The sequence below is a fragment of the Furipterus horrens genome, unplaced genomic scaffold (assembly GCF_987537825.1).
Source record: "Furipterus horrens unplaced genomic scaffold, mFurHor1.1.pri manual_scaffold_10, whole genome shotgun sequence".
Classification (NCBI taxonomy): domain Eukaryota; kingdom Metazoa; phylum Chordata; class Mammalia; order Chiroptera; family Furipteridae; genus Furipterus; species Furipterus horrens.
In genome coordinates, this window is record NW_028327180.1 from 56142143 (window position 1) to 56165508 (window position 23366).

The following is a 23366-nucleotide window of genomic DNA, read 5'->3' on the forward strand; positions in this document are numbered from 1 at the left end:
CTGGCTGCTGGGAATGCTCTGTACATCCATCATCCCTGCTCCGCCTTCCCTGACACCCCAGAAATGCACAGGACACTTTCCTGTGTTCCTGCAGCAGCATGCCGTACATGATTCTGTCTCATGCCTCCACACAGGAGGTAAGGGCATGGTGCTGGAATCCCAGTACCTCCAGGTTGTCTGGAGGATTAAGTGAGTTACTATGCAAATGGTGCTTGGCACAGGGCCTAGCATGTGGCCTAGGCCTGATCAGTGTGTACTACTAGTTCCAGCTCATCTCATGATGTAGAGAGGGTCCTTACATGCAGAGCAGTACCACCTTTGACATTCTTTTGGACCCCAGTACCTAACTCAATTCCTGGTGTGGGGCTTCCCCCAGAACAATTAGCATCTATATTCTGCACGAGGAAATTGAGATCATGTTCCCCCTTGGCCTCTGCACATACATGAAGACATAGACGTGTTCCCCAGTCTAGGGTAAAAATGCATCAATACTGTTCACAAACCCTCCAGGGGAGTCTTCTTGTGTTTTCCTAAGGAGTTCATGGTCTTTCCTGGGGAGCCCTCTGACCCTAGTGCCCCCACATAAGGTCCCACCCTGAGGAGGCTGTAGGGTATGTTTCTTGTTGCCTCATGACCTTCAACAGTCTATTCATTCACTTTCTCCCTTCAGCAAGTGGGCAGAATAAACCTCTCCCTACCTAGTGTCAGAGGTCCATTAGGGGAGTAGGGGTGGGCACTGCCAGCAAGCAGGTCCCCTACTGCCCTCTGTCTCCCAACACAATAAACCATCTCTCATCCCTGATTCAAGACAGTTTCCTGTGGGGCAGCTTGGCCACAGAGAGACGGTCATTCTCTAGTGATGTATCAATTAATTACAACCAGGGGTCCAGGGTGGCTAGTGATTCTTCTAGCACCCTTAGATGGGTGACTGCCTTCCTGGACTCCACTGGCCCCTTCTACATGGAGCTCAGGGGATATTCAAAGCCACATCCTAACCTCACTGGCTCCCCTGTAGCACAAACTACTCTTCTAAGAACTTGTCGTCGTCCCCCCCCCATTTTACAGATGGAGAAGTTGAGGCCCCAAGCCAAGATGTGCTTTTTTCCAGGCCATCCAGAATCCACTGGTAAATATCCACAAAGAAACCTGGTCCTGGTCACCTGGGATTTTTCTAGGGATGCTTACGTGGCTCAAAGGAGCCCAGACAGGCAGTGCTGGGGCTGGGCTGATCCGGAATCCGCATGGGGGTTCCTGGGGCTCCTCCTCACTCCCTGCAGACTGGCCATCCCAGCTTGCCAGTTCCGTAATCTGCTCTCCTCTCTGTCTCACCTCATTCCTGTGCCAGGGCCAAGCCACCTGCAGTTCCTTCCAAACCACCAGCAGTCAGCCACAGAAGCTCAGGGGAACCCACAGGTTGGACCCAACGGCGAAGATGGTGGGGTGGCAGGGGGTGCAGGAAGCGTCAACACAACCCAGAAAGACTTGGACACAAGTCCTCTAGCTCCATCACAGCCCAGCTGAGGGAAAAACCAGCCCACTTTCTCCCTGCTGAAAGTATCCCTTAACAAAGAGCTGTCTGCTTTTGGCGGGCCCGAACCCAGCCCCCCAGGGTCCCAAATGCCAGGAGAGGAGGAAGTTGTTTCATTTTGACATGACATACTGGTTGTGGGTGAAAGAACTCCCATGGACTGTCAGGGGCTGCCCCTGGACAGCAGCACTGGCCCTGCTGTCTGAGGCCAGTGGGTGTGACAGGGTCAGCATGCTGGTACTACCAGTCTGGTTGGCCTACAGGACCAGGGCCAGGAGCAGTCTGAATGCCCCTCCCCTCCAGGGGCGGCATAAATCAGGGGGCAGGCAGGATTCTTTTAGGGGGACTTAGGTGTAGGGGAGAGGGTGAGTGTCCTTCCCTTGGAAGAAGGACAAAGCAGGGAAAGATGTATAAAGGGGAAGAGGCCTGCAGCAGGTGTCCACAGAGTACTGGGAAATTCCGAGCCACCTCCAGGGTCCCAGTGGGGGTGCTGGTTCAGGGAGGTTGCTGTGGCTGGGCAGCCTGCACCCGAGTCTCAGCCAGAGCTGGGAGCACTGGGGACTCTAGGAGGACCTGGGACGTTAAGGTCCAAGAAGGGGTGCTGAGGACCTCTGTAAGAGACAGAGAGAGAGAGAGAGAGGTTCCAACTGCTGGCTCTCAGGTGTGCGTGGATGGGGCAGGGGGCTCCTAACAATTGTAGGGTAGTTCTGAGCAAGACGTGAGTGTGGACTTCCAGGAAGCGGGGTCAGGGGTGTGTGCGAAGCTACTGGAGTGCGCTGGGAGAACCCCAGGAATGGTTTCCAGGGGTTCTGGGGGTTCTGAGGCGAGGCCTGTGGACAGGAATCCTGAGTTACAGAGGCTAGGCGGAGGTCCTGCAGGTTCAGAAGGGAGGGGCAGGGAGAACCTTGAGGATGGTGTCCTTGGGGGTGGGGGCGGGCGTAGGCCAGGACAGGTTGGGAAATGAGAGGAGGGACGTGGCGGCAAGGGTCTTGCAGATGGGAGGGATCCTAAGGGATCCGGAGGGGTGCTGTTGTCCTGGGCCTGTGGGGGCAGGTCTGCGGGGTGGGGGCTGAGGGAGGTCCTGAAGGGGTCCTAAGGGTCAGTGAAGAAGGTGGGCGAAGGTCCAGGGCCTGAAGGGACTCCCCAGGAGGGACGGGGTAGGGGTGGGGATGGGGGGACGATCAGGAGGGTCTGGGCAAGGGCCCTGAGAAGTCGGGAGGCCTCAGGAACAAGGATGGGCGGAGGTCGGAACCCGAGGCTGACGGCCAGGGTCCGTGGTGGGAGTGCAGAGGGCTCCCAGCGCGGGTTCCGGGGCAAAGCGGCCCGACTCTCGGTCTTGCCCGGCTCCCTCGGGCCGCAGCGCGGAGGTGCCGGCCTGAGAAGGCACCCGGGAGGCCCAGCCCACGCCGCCTCCCTACCTGCGCTGAGCGCGCCGCCATCGTCCTGCCGAGCCTTGTAGTCCCGGGCTGCACCGCTGGATCCCCGCCGCGCCGCTAGCACCGCAGCACGGGCCCGGCCCCCTCAGCCGCCCCCCGGGACCGCTGCGGCTGCCGGCTCCGCCGCTGCCATTTCACCGGCTGACAGGAGCCTCTGCCCCGCCTCCGAGGCCCAGTCAGCCAATTCACCGCCCCTAGTTACGATGGCCACGCCCATCTTTCAGGAGTGACGGGATATTTGGCCAATCCGTGGCCACTCCACGAGCAGGGTTCTGGCTACGGCCAGAAGGTTGCCGCCTCTGAAGAGAGAAGCGAATTGAAATTAGGAAAGCAGTGAAGGACGGGTGCTTTTACCTATAGGAATAGGGAACCCTGTTGGTCAACACCTGGCGAGGCCAATAACAAGGAAAGATGGGGTGTGTCCTTGGGAGAAGGCTGAGGCAGCAAGCGTTTAGCACTAAGCCCGCCCAGAGCCGGGCTTTCTGCCCAATAACAAGACATCCTGAGACGTTAATTATCATCTGCCGCTCAAATCAAGCCATGGCAGCTGTTGGGACTCTATAAAGAGGACTGACAACTGAGGGAGGACGGTGATGTAACACTCTGTGGTCAATGGGATTGTGAGACTGGGGTGCGGTGGGCTTGAAACCTAGAGAATGACATAGGGGCGGGGCTTAGAGACGGGGCCTAGACAGCGGTGGGCGGGTCCAGATAAGGAACTAGCTAATGAATCAGGTCTGAGAACCGGAGTTGCCAGAAATCCCTAAATCTGAAGCGGAGGTGAGGGATGTGTCTTCTTTCAGCCCCGCTCTGTGCTGAGACAGGGCTATTGCAGGTGGGGATCACACCGGAGACTCTGGCTGGCCCCCTGCCCTAGTCTATCTGGGCCAGGTTAAGTGTCTTCTCTGAGGCTCATAGTGCCTTATGTTACTCCATCAAAGCTCTGATCTGGCTGTGTTATCACTGCTTACATGGCCCTCCCATCCCCCACCCCTGATGGCTGTGGTGGGTCTCAGCATTGTTGAGCAGGGGCCCGGCACGTGGGAACTGCTTATAGGTCTTTGGTGAATGAATAATTAAATGAATGGTGGGGCCAAGACTCTTTAACAGGGAAGGGATGTGGGGCCACTCAAGCTGGGGAGGACATGTAGGGACAGTGACTGACAGCCTGCAAGACTTAACAGAAACGACATGTACCCATCCCAAAATGCAGGGATGGGTCCTGCAGGGGCGGGGCAAGGAAGGACTCTGTTACAAGAGGGTGACATCATAAATTCAGAATGGGGACTGAAGTTTGGGAACAGGAGGGCTGGAACCCAGAATGGACATTCCAGGACCTTCAAAGGTCTAACTCTCAACCTTCTAAATAGTGGGGAGTTCTGTCTGGTTTGGGGAGCAATGCCTTACATCCCTTTGCTCCCTGTCCCTGTCCATCTACCTCTGCCATTCTACACTCTGTCCCAGTCTACACTCTCTACTGTCTCTACTCTCCCTCTGCCTCTATGTCTTCTCTGTCTCCCTCTCTCTTTATCTACATTGTAGCTATGAAAATTCTGGAACTGTTGAGAAAAATCTCAAAATGTATTTCAAAACACTTGGGTGGTAAAAATAAATATAATGCATTCTGTCTTCTTCAAGCCCTCCTCCTCATTTTTCTTTTCTTCCCTCCCTCCCTTCCTTCCTTCATTCCTTCTATCCCTCCTTCCTTCCTTCCTTTTTCCCTTTCTTTCTCCCTTGAAAGAACAGATCTTTACGTCCCTCCTTTGAATGTCAGCTATGGCCCTGACCGGTGTGCCTCAGTGGGTTGAACATCATCTGTCAAACTGAAAGGTCACCAGTTGCATTCTGGTCAGGGCAGGGAAGGTCCCTGGTTGGGGGTGTGTGGGAGGGAACCAATCAATATTTCTATCACACATCGATAGTTCTCTCCCTTTGTTTCTCCCTTCCATCCCTTCTCTCTAAAAATAAGTAAATAAAATCTTTAAAAAATATTGAAGTGTTTAAAAATCAATTTATGTGTTGACATAGTCCTAACAAAGTTACAGATGACTTTAGAATTGCTGAGTTTGAAGCTGAAATTAATTTATGGATATTGTCCTCTGATTTCTGGGTGGGCCTAGGAGGGAGTTGGAGATCCCCATGGACATGGTTGGAGATGGGATGCAGGCTCTTGTGTCAGGAGGGCAAGGGTGACATCAGGATGTGGTGAGGGCCAAGTAACTAGCAAGGGACAACCCCTGAGGACTGAGGAGCCATCATAAATGCATAAGTCTTGGGTTTGCCCTTGTTTCCAGAGGTTCTCTCCCAGGAAAGAACATTTTGGTGTGAGCCACAATTTCAGAGGAACAGAAAAACCTGGATGTGGGAATCAGAGGGAATTGCAGAGGTATAAGCCTGGGTGGGGTCCAGGGCTCCCCAGAAAGAGGTCATAACCAGTTTGTTTCTGGGGCCTTGCTAGGGAGATAGGGACACCTGGTGTCTGGGGAATAAATCAGACACCAGAAAGATGCACAGGACATTTGACCCTCTCATTCTTAAACTGCGATTTTCACACGAAGGATGGTTTTATTCTGGGAATACTTTGATTCCATTTTTATAAGCACAGAGGGAGAATATATCCAGCAAATTTTTGTTAGAAAAGACTTTTGAATCAAAAACTGCATGTAACCAATTAGATTTATGGTTCACTTTTCTATTCAGTGCAGTTAAACTATTCCCAAATTTTTCTCAAAGTTCATTTTCACTTGACTGAAATCATTTTCATCAGGGACATTTTTTTTTTCTGTGTGATTTTTGCAGTAAACATTTGACTCATCAATCAGGCTCTTTTAGTCCAGTTTTTACCAACTGCTGATTCTATTACTATGATTATTGTGTGTGTGTGTGTGTGTGGCTGTCATTTCTTTGGAGTCAAGTTTTGCATCTTTAAATATATTAACAGACTTTTCCTCTCTCAGTATTTAGCCACAACAAATTTTAGCACAATTGAAAATTTTTTCCTGGATTAGATTTTGAACTCAAAATTTATTTATTGTGAGTATTGGTTAATGTGAGCCTAGACCTCATACTTGTGTCATAGAGAGCAAAGGAGTCAATAATATTTGTGGCTCTCCTCCAATGAAAAGACAAAGTCTGTTTCCCTATCACTTGACTCTGAGCTGGCTTTCTCACTTGTTCTGACCAACGAAATGCATCAGAGCTATTGCTGGGCTAGTTCTGAAATTCTGAGCATAGACCGTAAGAGGCATTGCAGCTTTGGCTTTAAAAACATTTAAGGGACTTCTGGCCAAGATGGAGGCCTAGCCAGACATGCTGCATCTCCCTCCACAACTAGGAGGAATACAACGACCTCAAAACTAGAGACAACCAGAAGTTCCAGAAAATCAAGCTGTATGGAAGTCCAACAAACAAAGATAAAGAAGAAATACTCATCCAGACAGGTAGGAGAGGTGGAGCCAGGGTGGAGAGGATGTGGTGTGGTGGTGGCAGCAGTGGTGGCAGCAGCGGTGGCAGCAGTAGGCCAGCAGAAAGTGCAGTTACACATTTTAAAAAGTAGGGAGGGACACCTGCGGAGCATTCTCAGCACCAGACCAGACCACACTGCTCACAATCCCAGCGCCAGGGAAAATAAAGTCTAATTGTTTCTGACTGTGAACCAGTTTGGGTTGGGGTGGAGGAAGAAACTTCTGGGCTCTCAGTAGAGTCTGCTTGTTTAAAAGGCCCCCACGGTCCTAGTACATCCCCAAATCTACCCACTCTGGAAACGATGGCCATCACAACAGATAAAGAGGCACCAGTCCCATACAAAAGTAGGAGAAGTGCCTAGAAAGGGGGCGAGTGCTGAGCAAGCGGCACTGTTCCCTCTATGACCTCTCCCTCACATACAGCACCACAACGTGGTGAAACGGGTCAACCCGTACTGACAAATACCTAAGGCTCTGCCCCTTACAACATAACAGGTGTGACAGCTCTACCTGAGACACAGAAGCAGACAAACACAGGAGCCTGTCAAGATGAGCAGACAGAAGTATGGCCCAAAAAGAGCGAATGGATCAAGGTTCCAGTGGGAGAACTAAGTGACGAGGAGATAGCCAATCTAACAGACATAGAGTTCAAAACACTGGTGATAAATATGCTCACAGGCCCGACAGATATGCTTAAGTATGGCAAATGCATAAGGGAAGAAGTGAAGACTATGCCAAATAAAACAAAGGACAATCCACACAAAACCAATGGTGAAGGGAAGGAAACTGGGGTTCAAATCCAGGGTTTGGAACATAAGGAAGAAAAAAATAGTCAACTAGTATGGAATGAGGAAACAAGAATTGAAAAAAAATGAGGAGAGGCTTAGGAACCTCTGGGACAACTTTAAACGTGCCAACCTCTGAATCATAGGAGTGCCGTAAGGAGAAAAGGAAGAGCAAGAAATTGAAAGCTTATGTGAAAAAATAATGAAGAAAAACTTACCAAATTTGGTGAAGGAAATAGACACACAAGTCCAGGATGTACAGAGAGTCCCAAACAAGCTAGACCACACCAAGAGGAGCACACCAAGACATATCATCATTAAAATGCCAAAAGTTCAAGATAAAGAGAGAATCTTAAAAGCAGCAAGAGAAAAGTAGAGATTTACCTACAAAAGGGTGCCTATAAGACTATCAGCTGATTTCTAAAAGAAACTTTTCAGGCAAGAAGGGACTGGCAAGAAGTATTCAAAGTGATGAAAAGCAAGGATCCTACAACCAAGATTACTCTATTCAGCAAAGCTATCATTTAGAATGGAAGGGCAGATAAAGTGCTTCCCAGACAAGGTACAGCTAAAGGAGTTCATCATCGCCAAGCCATTATTACATGAAATGTCAAAGGGACTTATTTAAGAAAAAGAAGATCAAAACTATGAACATTAAAATGACTACAAACACAGCTATCAACAACTGAATCTAAGAAATAAAAACAAAATCCAACCAAGCAAACCACAATAAGAACAGAATCATAGGTATGAGGGTCATTTGGAGGGTTATCAGTGGGGAGGGGAAGGGGGAGAAATGGGGAAGTGGTGCAGGGGTTAAGAAGCATAATCAGTTGGTACAAAATAGACAGGGGGAAGTTAAGAATTATATAGGAAAGGGTGAAGCCAAAGAACTTACATGCACGATCCATGGACATGAACTAAGGGGGGTGGGATTGCTGGAGGGGTGGGGGGTACTTCGCAGAAGGGAGTAAAGGGGAAAAAATTGGAACTACTGTAACAACATAATCAATAAAATATACTTAAAATTTTTAAAAATTGTGGTAAAATATATATAACATAACACTTGACATTTTAAATGTACAATTCAGGGGCATTAATTATATTCATAATTTTGTGCAATCATCACAATCTATTTTCAAAACTTTTTCATCATCCCCAAGTAGAGTCTGTCTCCATTAAACACTAACTCACCATGCTCCCTCTACTCAGCCCCTAATAACCTCCATTCTACTTTCCATCTCTGAATTTGCCTATTTTAGACACCTCATATACAGTAAGTGGAATCACACAATATTTGTCATTTTGTGTCCAGCTTATTTCACTGAGCATAATGTCCTCAAGATTCATTCATGCTTGTAGCAACAAATTCGTTTTTATAACTGAATAATACTCCATTGAATGTATTTTTGTTTGTTTTCTTCTTCACTCCTCTGTTGATGGACACTTGGGTTTTTCCCACCTTTTAGCAATTGTGAATTATACTGCTGTGAACATGTGTACACAAGTACTGTTTGAGTACCTGCTTTCAATTCTTTTGACATACACCTAGGAGTGGAATTGCTGGATCCTATGGCAATTCTTTGTTTAGCTTTTTGAGAAATTTTCATACTATATTCTGCAGTGGCTGTACCATTTTACATTCCCCCTGACAATGCACAAGGGTTCCGATTTCTCTACATTGTCACTGATCTTGTTAATTAAAAAAGAATTATAGCTATTCTAGAAGGTGTGAAGTGTTATTGCATTGTGATTTTGATATGCATTTACCCAATGATTGATAATGTTGAGCATCTTTTCATTTGCTTATTGGCCATTCATATATCATCTTTGCAGAATGTCTGTTCAAGTCTTTTGCCCATTTTTAAACTAAGTTGTATGTACTTTTGTTGTTGCTGAGTACAGGAGTTCTTTATATATTCTGGATTCTAAATCCTTATCAATTATATAATTAGAAAATATTTTGTCCCAGTCAGTAGGCTGTCTTTTCACTTCTTTGGTAACATCCTTTCATAAACAAAGCTTTTACATTTTGTTGAAGTTCAATTAATCTATTTTTTTGTAACCTGTGCTTTTGATTCTATATCTAAAAATCTATTTTTAAATCCATTGTCATAGATTTACCCCTATGTTTTTTACTACTAGTTTTATGGTTATAGCTCTTTTATTTAGATTGTTGATCCATTTTCAGTTATTTCTTATATATGGTGTGAGATAGGGGTCCAATCTCATTCTTTTGCATGTGGAAATCCAGTTGTCTCAGCCCCATTTGTTGAAGGCACTATACCCCTCTTCCCCCATTGAATAGACTTGGTACCATTGTAAAAAATGAACTGGTGATAGATGTATGGGTTTATTTCTATTCCATTGGTTAAACATCTATCCTTATGCCAGGACCACTCTGTTTTGCTTACTGTAGCTTTGTATTAATTCTTGAAATTGGAAAGTGTGAGTCTTCTGACTTTGTTTTTGTTTTTAAAGAAACATGATGTACTGGGCTGCGGGGAGCAAGGGGAAAAGAAATTGAGACAACTGTAACAGCATAATTGATAAAACATACCAAAAAAAAAAAAAAAAAAGAAAAGGAACATGATGTTAGCTGTCAGGCAAAAGAAGAGCCTGTGAAAGAGGTGGAGCAGGAGCAGCCTGGAAGGTAGGAAGAGTCCTAGATGAGAGTGGGATTCAAGCAGGAAGGAGGGAGTGGCCTCCCCTATCATGGGTAGGACCAAGACAAAAATGAAATGGTTTTCTCAGGGAGAAGGTAGATACTGTCATTGGTCATTATTTTTTGTTGTTGTTTAGTTTTTATTTCATAATCATAAACTTAACTCTGCAACCCAGCTAGACTTGGAAGGGGTAAGGAAAATATGGAACCCAATGAACTGCGGCGAGAGCACGAAGATTACAGAACATTCCAAGCAGAGAGGGGTGAAGGGGTGCTCTCCTGAGCTACAGAAGGAATGGTCTGGTGGTTAAGATAAAACCCACATCAAATGTATTAGAGTTGTCCACAGTCAGTAATGGTAATCTTCTTGCTGGTCTTGCCATTCCTGGGCCCATAGCGCTCCATGGCTGTCACAACACCCATGCCGTCTTTCACCTGGCCGAAGACCACATGCTTGCCACCCAGCCACTCAGTCTTGGCCGTGCAGATGAAGAACTGGGAACCGTTTGTGTTGGGTCCAGCATTCGCCATGGACAAGATGCCAGGACCTGTGTGCTTCAGGATGAAATTCTCATTATTGAATTTCTCCCCGTAGATGGACTTGCTGCCTGTGCCATTGTGGTGTGTGAAGTCCCCACCCTGGCACATAAATCCCAGAATAATTCTGTGAAAGTAGGAACCTTTATAACCAAATCCTTTCTCCCTGGTGCTCAGAACACAAAAGTTTTCTGCCGTCTTTGGGACTTTGTCTGCAAACAGCTCGAAGGAGACGCGGCCCAAGGGCTTGCCGTCGGCAACGATGTCGAAGAACACGGTGGGGTTGACCATGGCTGGATGCAGGAATATCCGGGGTGGCGGCGGTGGTGGCAGTGGCGTCTGCAAGGCCCATTGGTTATTTTTGGAGAGTGGTGGGAGATGGAACAGCCAAGAAAGGGGAAGAGGGAGGAGGTGAAGGCAGGAATGAGGACAACCCTTTTCTGAGACGTTTGGTGACACCTAGAGAATTGAGGAGGTTTCCCCCAAAGATGAGAGAAGCATACCTATGTTCCTGGAAGTCTCCTTGTTCCAAGCCATGAGACACAGCTCACCTGCAGCATGAGGAATGGAGCATTCGGGGCTGAAACAACAACTGACCCATGAGTAGGGCAGTGCTCTGGGCATGCTCCCCTTCCTGGGGTGCTTGAGGGCAACAGTGACTAGGGGGGCGCTAAGGCTCAAGGTGAGGAAAATGAACAAATCCAGAAGACCATGATATCACTCTAAAGATCATGTGAAATGTTGGAGCCATGTGAAAAGGGCAGGATGCCAGGCAGAGGGTCTAGCCAGTGCAAAGGCAGGAAGGCAGAAAGGTATGCTCTTCTTTAAACCTGTGTTGTAGCCACCTTGAGCTCTTAGGTGGCACTGTCCAATCTGGCAAGAAACCCAACAGGCTACCTGATTATTTTTAAAAAGATTTTATTTATTTTTAGAGAGGGGAAGGGAGGGAGAAAGAGAGGGAGAGAAAATCAACGTGAGAGAGAAACATCAGTTGGCTGTGCACCCCAACTGGCACGTACCCTGACTGAAATCGAACCGGTGACCTTTTGCTTTGTGGGAGGGCACCCAACCAACTGAGGCATACTGGTCAGGGCCAGGTTGCCTGATTATTAGTTCCTGCCCTCAGCCCGTGGGGGTCTCCTTCTGGCCTGTTGATATTAGCTGAGGTTCTGGAATTCTATTGTGAGCAAGTTTCTGAGTGGCCAGTCCAGCCTGACCCACATTTCAAAGGAGAGACATGCCTCTAAAGTAGCATATGGCACTTACCTAAGAAAATTGGGGGGGTAAGTGGAGTCTGACCTTGGGCAGATCTTTGGGGGAAACCTCCTGCTGCCAAGTCAAAGCTTACAGAATGTGACAAAGTCTGTGCAGCCCAACAAGTTTAGGAAAAAAGGCTTCCTGGAGGAGGTGGTATTAAAAGATGTGGCTGCATGATGTAGAAGTTAAATGGGGCAGTGGAATGAGCCAATATTTGCTCACTCACTTAATTTGTTCACCAGACATTTTGCTACAGAGCAGGGCCCCCCAAATTCCCCAGAGACTGTGGTTGGGGGATGGGGGAAGGGGACAGGTTTCAAGATGCCTTTGCATGTCTATAGCTGGTAGCTAGTGTCTTAGTTATGCAAATGGCTTTGGTTCTTCCAAGGCCCCAAGGATATGGGAGGGGTTTTGACCACAAAATGGTAAGGAAAGAGCATACAGGGCCTGCGCAAGGTTTTGTGAATGGTCAGAACCAGTTACCACGCCCACTGCATCACAGGCCACAGTCAGGGATTTAAAAATAAGGTGGCAGCCATTTTGGAGAGTAGAAAGTGATCCACACAGTTTGCAGGGAGGTAGAGGAGAGAGATCCACACGATGTTTAGAGGAGAGTGATCCATGCAGTTTGCAAGGAGATAGAAAGAGCAACATGCAGTTTTAGAAGGAAAGAGAGATCCATGCAGCTTTGAAAGGGAAGAGAGAGAACCATACAAGATTCAGTGTGACATGGCACATTTTTCTGGACTTGTATACAGTAGTCCCTCTCTATATTGCGCCCTCGTATCGTGGGATTTTTAAAAATATTATATTTAATTATTTATCGCGGATTTTTCACTATCTCGCAGGATTTTGCGGTACTGTATATGTATATTGTTGAAGTTACGTAGGTTTAAGAGTGTAGAATATGTTTAAGAACATAACTATTATTTATAAAAGCATGGAAAAGGTTAATAAGGGAGTGGGAAAGGTTAATAAGGGACTGGGAATGGTTTATAAGTGTGTGGGAAGGTTTATAAAGCCTTAAAATATATATAAATACTAAAATAAATGTAAGGTTCCTACTTTGCCGATTTTCACCTATCGCACGGGGGTCTAGAACGTAATACCCGCTATAAGTGAGGGAATACTATACAGATGCTGATGACATGGTACTGCATATCCTGAAGGAGACAGCTGACAGATAAGGGATGGGGAACTTCTGGGCATGTTTTTGGCTTACAGCCTTTTGGAGAGCAAGGGAAGTGCTGGGTCCTGTAAGGGATAAAGAAGCCAGTGACTCTTGTGAGAAATGCTCACAATAAAACACTAGGACACAGGACTTGAGCAGTAACTGAGGCAGTTTATTCACAGATCTGCAGCTCTGGGCGCAGCCTAAAAGCCAAATCAAGGTGTGCACCGAAAAGATGGAGCTGGCTGTTTTTATCCTAACTCGAGTAAAGCTCCCCCCGCCTCCCCTCCTTCTCCTTCTCCGTTTTTCCATGCTGTATACTCTGGAGTTACAATCTAACACGATTAACTAAATTAACTGAGGGTGATCTGGTTATAGGTCTGTCTCCAGCTCTCCCTTGAAGATTCCCTAACTTGTTTGCTGGGCTGTCTAGCTACATTTTCCCATTTCCCAGAGTTTGGTGATGACTATCTCCCCCACTTTGATTTCAGATATTTTTGGTCCTCAGAAGCATTTGTGCTGAACTGCGGAATGCCCCTTTTCTGATTTGTAAATATGCTAATACTGTTAACTCTGGCTCAGAGACCCTCTAATTACATTTACCCTTTGCCGCTAATTATTTTCTACTTGTTTGGGAGTCACCAGTTTCCTTGTCCTTTACACTCTCAAACTAGTAGGAGATAGTTAACAGATGAATCATGGAAAAGGGACAAGGAAATGACATTCTGCAGCTCCTCACACATATCTCTGGGATCAAAAGGAGGAAGATTGTCATCACCAAACACAGAGAAATGGGAAGATGTAGCTAGATAATTATGCAAATAAGTTGGAGATAGACCTATAACTGGATTACCCTTAATTAAAAACACCTTTAGTTAAGTAGTTAATCACATTAGATTGTGAACCCAGATTAATCAGTAATGGAGAAATGGGGGAGAAGGAGAGAGGACGAGGAGCTAATTGTGTTAGTATAAAACCAGTTTACTTTGTCTACTTTGCACGTGCATGCCCCTTGCTGGCTGTGCACCCGAGTCTGCAGACTTGTGAATAAACACCTCATTTTGCTGCTGAAGTCCTGTGTCCTGGTGTTTTTATTGTGAGTGTTTCTCACAGGCCCATGGGAGAATAGGGCTCTGAGCTGAAGTGCTCACTGCCCTGCCCAGGTTGGAATATTGTAAATAAGGACCTGTTTTCCTCAACACTAGTTGTTGGGTTTTACACCAAGGCACCATGTGAAAGAAGCCCCTTTCACTCTGTAACATTTTGTTGAACTCAGTCTACCAGTGTGGAACTCATAGTCTAGAGGGCAAGACAAATATAAAGCATGTGGTTTCTGTATGGCATGTAAAGAAAGGGTTAGGGGAGCCCATAGGAGTCACTGACCCAGTGTGGAGGGGATCTAGGAGAGCTTCTGTGATATAATAAGAAATATAATTCCTTTGGCCTTTGTGTTCAGTTCCTGGTGCAGAGCTCCTGAAATCCTTGCAATTACCTGAGTGATAGAGTGTCTTTTGTTATTCATATGAAGTCTCTTTTGACCATACCAGAGTTTATGCTAATGAGATGACTTAAAGTAGGGCCCCTTTATAGCCTCAGGTTAAGTGATTAGAGGGTTGGAGATTAACTCTATAAAGACTCCTGACCAATGAGGTGATGAGCTGGTTGGTGAAGCATCCATATGCAAGAGTTTGGTGCACCCCAGTTCCCCAGGCACAGAGCCCTTGTGTGCTTGGAACTCTTCTGGATCTCGCCCTATGTATGTCTTCATCCGACTGTTCATCTGTATTCTTTAGCATGTCTTTTATAATAAGTTGGCAAATGTAAGTTTAGTTAATGTTTCCTTGAGTTTTGTGAGTTGTTCTAACAAATTATTAAACTGAGGTGGGTTTCATAAGAACCCTTGATTTATAGCCAGTTTGTCAGAAATATGGGTGGCCCGGACTTGCAATTGGTGTCTGAAGCTGGGAACAGTCTTGTGGGTCTGAGTCTGTGGAATATGTTAAAGACAAGACAACAGGCCCAAAATGGAGTTGCTTATGCTAAGCCCTATGTCACCAAAGCGAGACTTAAGTTAATGACAGTTTCGGCTCCACACCTTAGCTGTCATCTTACTCTATGATTCTGTCTCTATTTTGCTTGTTAGTTCAATCTGTTCATTAGATTCTACATACAAGTGAAATCATACGGTATTTGTCTCTCTGATTGGCTTATTTCACTTAGCATGTTCTCCAGGTCCATCTATGTTGTTGCAAAGGGTAAGAGTTTCTTTATTTTTTATAGTTGAGTAATATTTGATAGAGTAAATGTCCCATAGTTGTTTTTTTAAAGTATATATTTATTGATTATGCTGTTACAGTTATCCCAGTTTTTTTCCCTTTGCTCCCCTCTGCCTAGTACCCCCTTCCCTTCAGCAGTCCCACCCTCCTCGGTTCATGTCCATGGGTCATGCATGTAAGTTCTTGGGCTTCTCCATTTCCTATACTATTCTTAACATCCCTCTATCTGTTTTGTACCTACCAAGGATGTTTCTTAATCCTGCATTGTTTCCCCATTTCTCACTCGTCTCCCTCCCAGCTGATAACCCACCAAATGATCCCCATTCCTCTGATTCTGTTTATATTCTTGTATTTGCTTAGTTTGTTTTGGTTATAATATTTTTAGATCCAGTTGTTGATAGTTGTTTGTTTGTCATTTTAATGTTCATAGTTTTGATCTTTTAAAAAAATATGTCCCTTTAACATTTCATATAGTAAGGGCTTGGTGATGATGAACTCCTTTAGCTTTATCTTGTATGGGAAGCACTTCATCCGCCCTTCCATTCTAAATGACAGCTTTGCTGGATAGAGTAATCTTGGTTGTAGGTCTTTGCCTTTCATCACTTTGAATACTTCTTGCCAGCTCCTTCTTGTCTGCAAAGTTTCTTTTGAAAAATCAGCTGATAGTCATATAGGAACCCCTTTGTAGGTAACTCTTCTTTTCTCTTGATGCTTTTAAGATTCTCTTTATCTATAACTTCTGGCATTTTAATTATGATGTGTCTTGATGTGGTTCTCTTTGGGTCTAGCTTGTTTGGGACTCTCTGTGCTTCCTGGACTTGCATATCTATTTTCCTTTCCAAATTTGGGAAACTTCCTTCATTATTTTTTTCACATAAGTTTTCAATTTCTTTTTTCTTTTTAAATGTTTTATTGATTATGCTGTTACAGTTGTCCCAATTTCTTTTCCCTCTTCTCCCCTCCACCCAGTGACACCCCTCCTTCCAGTTGTCCCCCTCTTTTAGTCCATGCCCACTGGTTGTGCATACAGTTCTTCTCAACATCTTCCTGTCTACTCCATTTCCTCCTACTATGCTTCTTAATTCCTGCATCATCTCCCTCCATTTTCTGCCTAGCCCCTCTCTGCTGAGCTTCCCCCAATATGTTCCCGATACCTATAATTTTTTTCCCACTCTCGTTGCCTACTTAGTTTGCCTTTGTTTTGATTCCCTAGCTTCTGTTGTTGGTTGTTGTGATAATTTTCATTTTAACGTTCATAGTTTTGATCCTCCTCCTTCTAAACCAGTCCCTTTAACATCTCATATAACAGTGGTTTGGATCTGATGAACTCCTTCAGTTTTACTTTGTCCTGGAAGCACTTTCTCTGCCCTTCTATTCTGAATGACGGCTTCACTGCATAGAGTATTTGTGGCTGTAGGTTTTTGATTTTCATTACTTTGAATATTTCTTGCCAGTCTCTTCTTGCCTGCAGAGTCTCCTTTGAGAAATCAGCTGATAGTCTAATTGGGGACCCTTTGTACATAATTCTTTTCTTCTCTCTTGCTGCTTTTAAGATTCTCTATCTTTAATTTTTGACATTTTGATTATAATGTGTTTTAGTGTGGTTCTCCCTGGATCCAGTTTTTCTGGAACTCTCTGTGCTTCCTGGACCTGTAAGTCTATTTTCTTCCCCAAGTTAGGGAAGTTCTGCTTCATTATTTTTTCACGTAATTTTTCAATTTCTAGTTCTTCTTCTTCACCTCCTGACAACCCTATAATTATGATGTTTGTTTGCTTATAGCTGTCCCAGAGGTTTCTTAGCCTCTCTTCATATTCCCCACTTTTCATTTTCTCTTTCTGCACTGGTTGACTGTTTGTTCCTTCCCTATGTTCCGATTCGTTGATTTGATCCCTGGTTTTCTTTTCCTCACCATTTGTCTCGTAAGTGTTTTTGTCCATTTCAGCATGATTAGCCTTCATTCCTTCCCCGTCTTGTTCAATATCTTTTGTTAATTCTGTAAGCTGCCTTACGACTATAGCTCTGAACTAAACCTCAGAAAGATTTTCTATTTGTTCATTGGTTAATTCCCGTATTTGCTTTTTGGTTAGCTGCATGATTAGTATTTCAATCATTATTCCTGCCATCCTAACCGTTTTTGTTTATCTTCCTTCTTGGGCGGGGCTGTCACACCTCTTATGCTATCAGGTGCAGAGCTCTGAGCACTTGTCACAACCCAGCGACCCTTCTCACTGCACTGTGGCGCTTTGTGTGGGGGCGGGAGTCCAAGATGGATTCCTGCTGTTACTCTCTGCTGAGAGACTGGGAGCCTCTTCCTTCATCCCCACTCCCTCTGGGCCTTATAGTCTGAGGCAATGGGGGTCTTCCTTCCCCAGCATTAGAATCGCGAGTTGACAGGTCTTGACTGCAGCTGGGACAGCTCCCCTGGCATTTCTTGCAGTCCTGCCGCTGTCACCACTATTGCATCTGACAGCACAACTTGCCCTCTCTGCCTCTGTTTCATTCCTCCTACCCGTCTGGATGAGCACCACTTGTTTATAACTTCATGTGTTGGACTTCCATGTAGTTTTATTTTCTGGAACTTCTGGTTATTTCTGGTTTTGCGGTAGTTGTAGTCCTTCTTAGTTGTGCAGGGAGACAGAGCATGTCAGTCTAAGCCTCCATCTTGGCCGGAAGTCAATTTTCAATTTCTTGCTCTTCCTCTTCTCCTTCTGGCACCCCTACGATTTGGATGTTGGTACATTTGAAGTTGTCTCAGAGGTTCCTAAGCCTCTCTCCATTTTTTTTTTTTTTTTAATTCTTGTTTCCTCATTCTGTACTGGTTGACTGTTTATTTCTTTCTTATGTTCCAAATAGTTGATTTGAACCCTGGTTTCCTTTCCTTCACCATTGGTTTTGTGTGTATTTTCCTTCATTTCACTTAGCTTAACCTTTACTTCTTCCCTTATGCATCTGCCATACTTAAGCATATCTGTCAAGTCTGTGAGCATCATTATCATCAGTGTTTTGAACTCTTCATTTGTTAGGTTGGCTACTCCTTGTCACTTAGTTCTCCCACTGGAACCTTGATCTGCTCCCTCTTTTGGACCATACTCCTCTGTCTCCTCAACCTGACAGCCTCCTGTGTTTACCTCTGTGTCTTAGGTAGAGCTGTTGCACCGGTTACGTTGTAAGAGGTGGAGCCTTAGGTACTCATCAGTGTGGGGTAACCTGTTTAACCACGTTGTGGTGCTGTAAGTGGGGAAGGTGTCTGAGAGGGAATAGTGCTGCTTGCTCAGTACTCACCCATTTTCCAGGCACTTCTCCCACTTCTCATATGGGACTAGCACCCCTCTAGCTGTTGTCCTGGTTGTGGTTCCCAGAATGAGTTTGTGGATGTTCTAGAACTGTGGGGGCCCTCTAAACAAACAGACTCTGCTGAGAGACTGGCAGTTTCTTCCTTTGCCCCAACCCCCACTCTCTTTCACAGTCAGAAGCAATGGGGCTTTATTTTCCCTGGTGCTGGAACTGTGATGTCTGGTCTTAGGCTGAGATGACTCCCCAGGTGTCCCTCCTGACTTTTATAATGTATGGCTGCACTTTCTTCTGGCTGGACACAGCCACTGCCTTGCTGCCACCACCGACACCACCACTGTCACACTGTGTCCTCTCCACTCTAGTCCGCCCTTTCTACCTGTCTGGATGAGTATTATTTCTTTACATTTCTTTGTGTGTTGGACTTACATGCAGTTCAATTTTCTGGTAGTTCTAGTTGTTTTTAGTTTGAGGTAGTTGTTTTCAGTTTTGAGGTAGTTGGTTTCCTTCTCATGGTTGTGGAGGGAGGCAAAGCATGTCTACCTATGCCTCTACCTCGACTGGAAGTTCTCCTCATAGTTGTATTATCCATTTATCTACTGATGGACACTTGGACTGCTTTCATATCTTGGTGATGGTAAATAATGGTGCAATGCGTTATGTTCTTTCAAATTTGTGTTTTGGGTTTCTTTGGATATATTCCCAGAAGTGGGATTGCTGGGTCAAAAGGCAGATCTATTTTTAATTTTTTGAGGTACCTCCATATTGCTTTCCACAGTGGCTGCACCAATCTGCATTCCCCCCAGAAATGGAATCTTAACTAGGAATTGTCTGATCAGCACTAGCCATCTCCTATAGGGAAAGTGACCTTGCAATAACCAACCAGCTTTTTTGCCTTGTACAACTTCCTTGTTTCTGTTCCCTTCTGCCTCTAAAATCTCTAGCCTTGCATAGCTCTTCAGAGCTCCTTTCTAACTGATAGATTGAATGGTATCTGGTTCATGAATCATTGAATAAAGCCAGTAAGAGCTTTAAAATTCACTCAATTTAATTTTTAAATAGATCTGATACTACCTCCAGATAAATAATGTAAGAATTACATCCAGGCAGAAATGGCTGAGTATTGTAGATCTGCTTGGTGACATAGAGAAACATACCAGAGCTTCCAGAAGGAGGTTCCATTCTAGGGAGAAGTTTGTATTCTGAAGGATGAAGTGTTGAAACAGAGATGGAATGGGGTGGAGTAGAGAGTGTTTCCGTTATAGCAATCAGCACATGCAAAGATCAGGAAATGAAAGAGAATGTGACTCCCTAGAGGAACTGAAAGTTTTTCAGCAGGAGACTAGGGCCCAAGAAAAGGAAACTGGATGGCTGGTCTAACCACAAAGTATGGAATACCAGGTAGAAGGGTTAATAATGAACATGGTAGGAATAGCCCACTTAAGAGAGAGTATAACTTTTGGCTTTCCTGAGGGGTTGATGCTCCAGTTCTGCTGATGTGTCTCTGGGGATGGAAAAGCCACCACTTCCTCAAAAAGTTAAACTGGGCACAAAAGGTATGCCAAATCAAACAGACATGGCTTTGGACCCCAGCTCTGCCTCAATCCGTGCAGCCATGAGCAGGTCTCCTCAACTCTCTGAGCCTCAGTTTCCCCCTGTGTGAATTGGGGACACATACTGTCTTGGTCTGTTCAGGCTGCTATGACAAAATGCCACAGACTGAGTGGCTTAAACTACCAACATTTAGTTTTCACAATTCTGGAGATTGCAATCTTGTTCATAGACAGCCATCTTCTTGCTCTCTTCTCACTGTGTCCTCACAGGGTGGAAGGGCAAGGAACTCTCTGGGGTCTCTTTCATAAGGGCACTCATCTCACTCATGACTTAGTCACTTCTAAAATACTGTACTTTCAAATACCATCATATTGGGGATTAGGTTTCAATTTAGGGATTCTGAGAGGACACAAACATTTAGTCTCACAAGGTTGTTATGAGAAAGAACAGGTCCTTAGCACCAAACAGATGCCCAATGAAAGTTGTTTCTCTCCCCCTTCTTTAAACAACAAAACATCCTCCAAAAGCCTGTAACGTATTTCCCAACTGGCTCTCCTGTGCTCTGTTCCATCAGCACCAGTCACTCGGGTTGTGTCACCTCTTCTCCACTAAGAACACACAAGCAATAATAATTTTTAGTCATTCACTTGACAAACACTGATGGAGTGCCTACTATGTGCTGCCAGTGTTCTTGTCACTAGGGATATAGCAGTGAAGAAAATACTCAGTCTCCTCCCTCTGAACAGCTCAGCCCCCAGCTCTGTTTATAAAAACAGTTGACCCTTGAGCAGTGCAGGGGTTAGGGGTGCCAGCTTCCCACACAGTCAAAGTCTATGTATAACTTTTCACTCTCCAAAAAACTTAAGTTGTCCTAACCTAAATGCCCATCTAATCTATAGATGAGTGGATCAAAAAACTGTGGTAGATTTACACAATGAAGTACTATATAGCAGAAAGAAAGAAGGAACTTCTACCATTTGCAACAACATGGATGGAACTAGAGAGAATTATGCTTAGCGAAATAAGCCAGGCAACAAAAGAAAAATACCTTATGCTGTCACCTATTACAGGAAACTAATGAACAACACAAACAAATGAGCAAAATAGAACCAGAGGTATGTAAACAAGGAATAGACTAAAAGTGACAAGGGGGGGAGGGGGGAGGGAGAGAAGGGGGAAAGAAGGGGAAGGGTCTAGTCAAAGAACATGTATAAATGACCCATGGACATGGACAACTGGGTGGGGGCTGACTGTGGGAGAAAGAGCGGGCAGGATGCAGGGAAGCAATAGGAAAAAAAAAGTGGGACAAATGTAATAGGAAAACAAACACAATTTTTTAGTGGGGGGGAATATATATATATATATATATATAAAGAATGGAAATGCAATTCTAGTGAACATTAGGACAAGGATTTTTCTTCACACAGTATATTTTTCTCCCTACCTGATCCCTCCAAAATTTGGCACCCTGAAGAAGTAAGTTATGGCATAAGGTTCTTTGCATGAAACCAATAAGACCAGTTGTTAATAGAGGTTTTGTTGACCAAGACTTTCACTGGAATGTCATGCCTAAAGGAGATATGCTTGGGCTCTGGTTGTTACCAAAAATTCCTGAGGAACTAAGGTTGACTTTAGAAGGTAATAAAATCCCATGAGAAAAAAAGGTCTGGTATCTAGGTTGGATGTGCGGTCTATGGCAATCTTTCCAGGGAAGGAATGAAGGTTGCTCTCCTGAAAGATGGCTAGAAGCAACCTTAAGGCACAATGGAAAACCAGAAGGACTTGGAAAAGACAAATGTATACAGGCAAGGCTGAATGGGAGATATGTGGCTCAGCCTCTTGCCCTGAAGGGAAGACTGAAGGTCACCCTAAATGTTCCTTGCATAAGTTCCAGCAAAGCAGACTTAAAGATCATAAGTGATCATTTGCTGCTCTTGCTGTGTTCATGCAAATGAACAGGATAAATTAAAAATGGACCTAATGCAGTCCCTTTAAGGACAAGGAGGGTAATCTTAAGGAGAAATATCATGATCCAAGGAAAATCACAATGCTCAGTGGTAGACTATAAAGTAGTGCAGCTAACTGTCTTTAAAGTTTCTTTTCATTTAAAGGCAAGAAGAATGTCAAATGCCTTGCAACTGGATGTCTTTGCAATAAGAAAGTCTTACAGATTTAGAGACTTGTTTGTGGGTCATGTTACATAAATTAACATGTGTTTTCTGTTTTCAAAGGGCATAAGCCTATGACCGCATTACCTGAGTGATTGTCTGTACGTAGAAGCCTCACTTAATCCTCTCTGCAGCGCTGCCTCCTGAGACTCAATGGTTTGGCTGAACTAAATGGCTGTGTTGGTGAAGAATGGGGTGGTCTGTGGGCTTCACTTTAAAACTGGTTTCTCTTTTCTATCCTAATAGCTTGGACAGAAAGGACCCAGAGGTCTGAGAGGGGGGAAACCTAAACTATTTCCCTCAGCCCAAACTAAGTATAATGGGCAAAAGGGTTTTGGACAGGTATGATGTGCCTGGCACAACTTCTTCCAAAGAAGCCCTTCTTTTCTCCCTAATGGGGGACATCAAAAAATTAATCCCTGCCTTTTGTCAGCTAGTGGTTATGGATTGAATGATGCCTTTTAACCCTGTTGCCAAATCTGTTGCCCCCCAGAATACAACAAGGATGTCAGCCTGTTAAATCAAGCACGCCATTGTCTGGGGACAGCCAACTGACCTGGAGTCTGCACGATCCTTCCCCTTGTGGGAAGGCCACCCTCCCCGCCACACTCCAACCCTTATTAGGGAATTCTGGACCCTAGGATAGGTAGGACGATGACCATGCCCAGCTTGAAGCAGCTAGAGGAGCATGACACCATTGCCCATTGTCCTCTATAAGTTTATAAAGGGTCTCAAGTCTGAGGGGGGAGATTATTATTTCTTTATTGTTATAAAAATTAATTAATTAATTAATTAATTAGTCAATTAATTAAAAAATAATATAGGAAAGGGAGAGACCAAAGAGCTTGTATGCATGATCCATGGGCATGGACTGGGAGTGGGGGCGGGATTGCTGAGGGAGGGGGGTGCTGGGCGGGGGGGGAGCAAAGGGGAAAGAAAAGTGGAACTATTGTGACAATATAATCAGTAAAATATACCAAACAAACAAACAAAAACTTAAGTTGTCCTTAGGTATCCACAGGGGTGGTTCCAAGGTCCTCTGTGGGTACCAAAATCTGCAGATGTTCAAGTCCCTTACATAAACTGGCATAGATCAATGCATCCAATCAGTCCTTTGCACCTGTGGGTCTCAGCAGTGAATTGAAAACAGCACAGGTATTTATTGAAAGGAATCTGTGTATAAGTGGACCCATATGGCCAAGCCTGTGTTATTCAAGGGTCGACTAATTCAGT

At 45.0% G+C, this 23366-nt stretch overlaps 1 protein-coding gene and 1 pseudogene across 8 annotated transcripts in view; both read right to left on the bottom strand.

The window, feature by feature from the left end:
• The window catches only part of EVI5L (ecotropic viral integration site 5 like), a 29714-nt gene extending 26587 nt beyond the window's left edge, over positions 1-3127 (bottom strand). For all 8 annotated transcript variants that reach the window (XM_090290341.1, XM_090290339.1, XM_090290335.1 and 5 more), the window contains exon 1: positions 2947-3127. The gene's annotated coding sequence lies outside the window, so the exon portion shown is untranslated. The remainder of the gene's footprint in view (positions 1-2946) is intronic.
• Positions 3128-10017: 6890 nt separating this feature from the next.
• Positions 10018-10706, bottom strand: LOC150000303 (peptidyl-prolyl cis-trans isomerase A pseudogene; annotated as a pseudogene).
• Positions 10707-23366: the final 12660 nt, after the last annotated feature.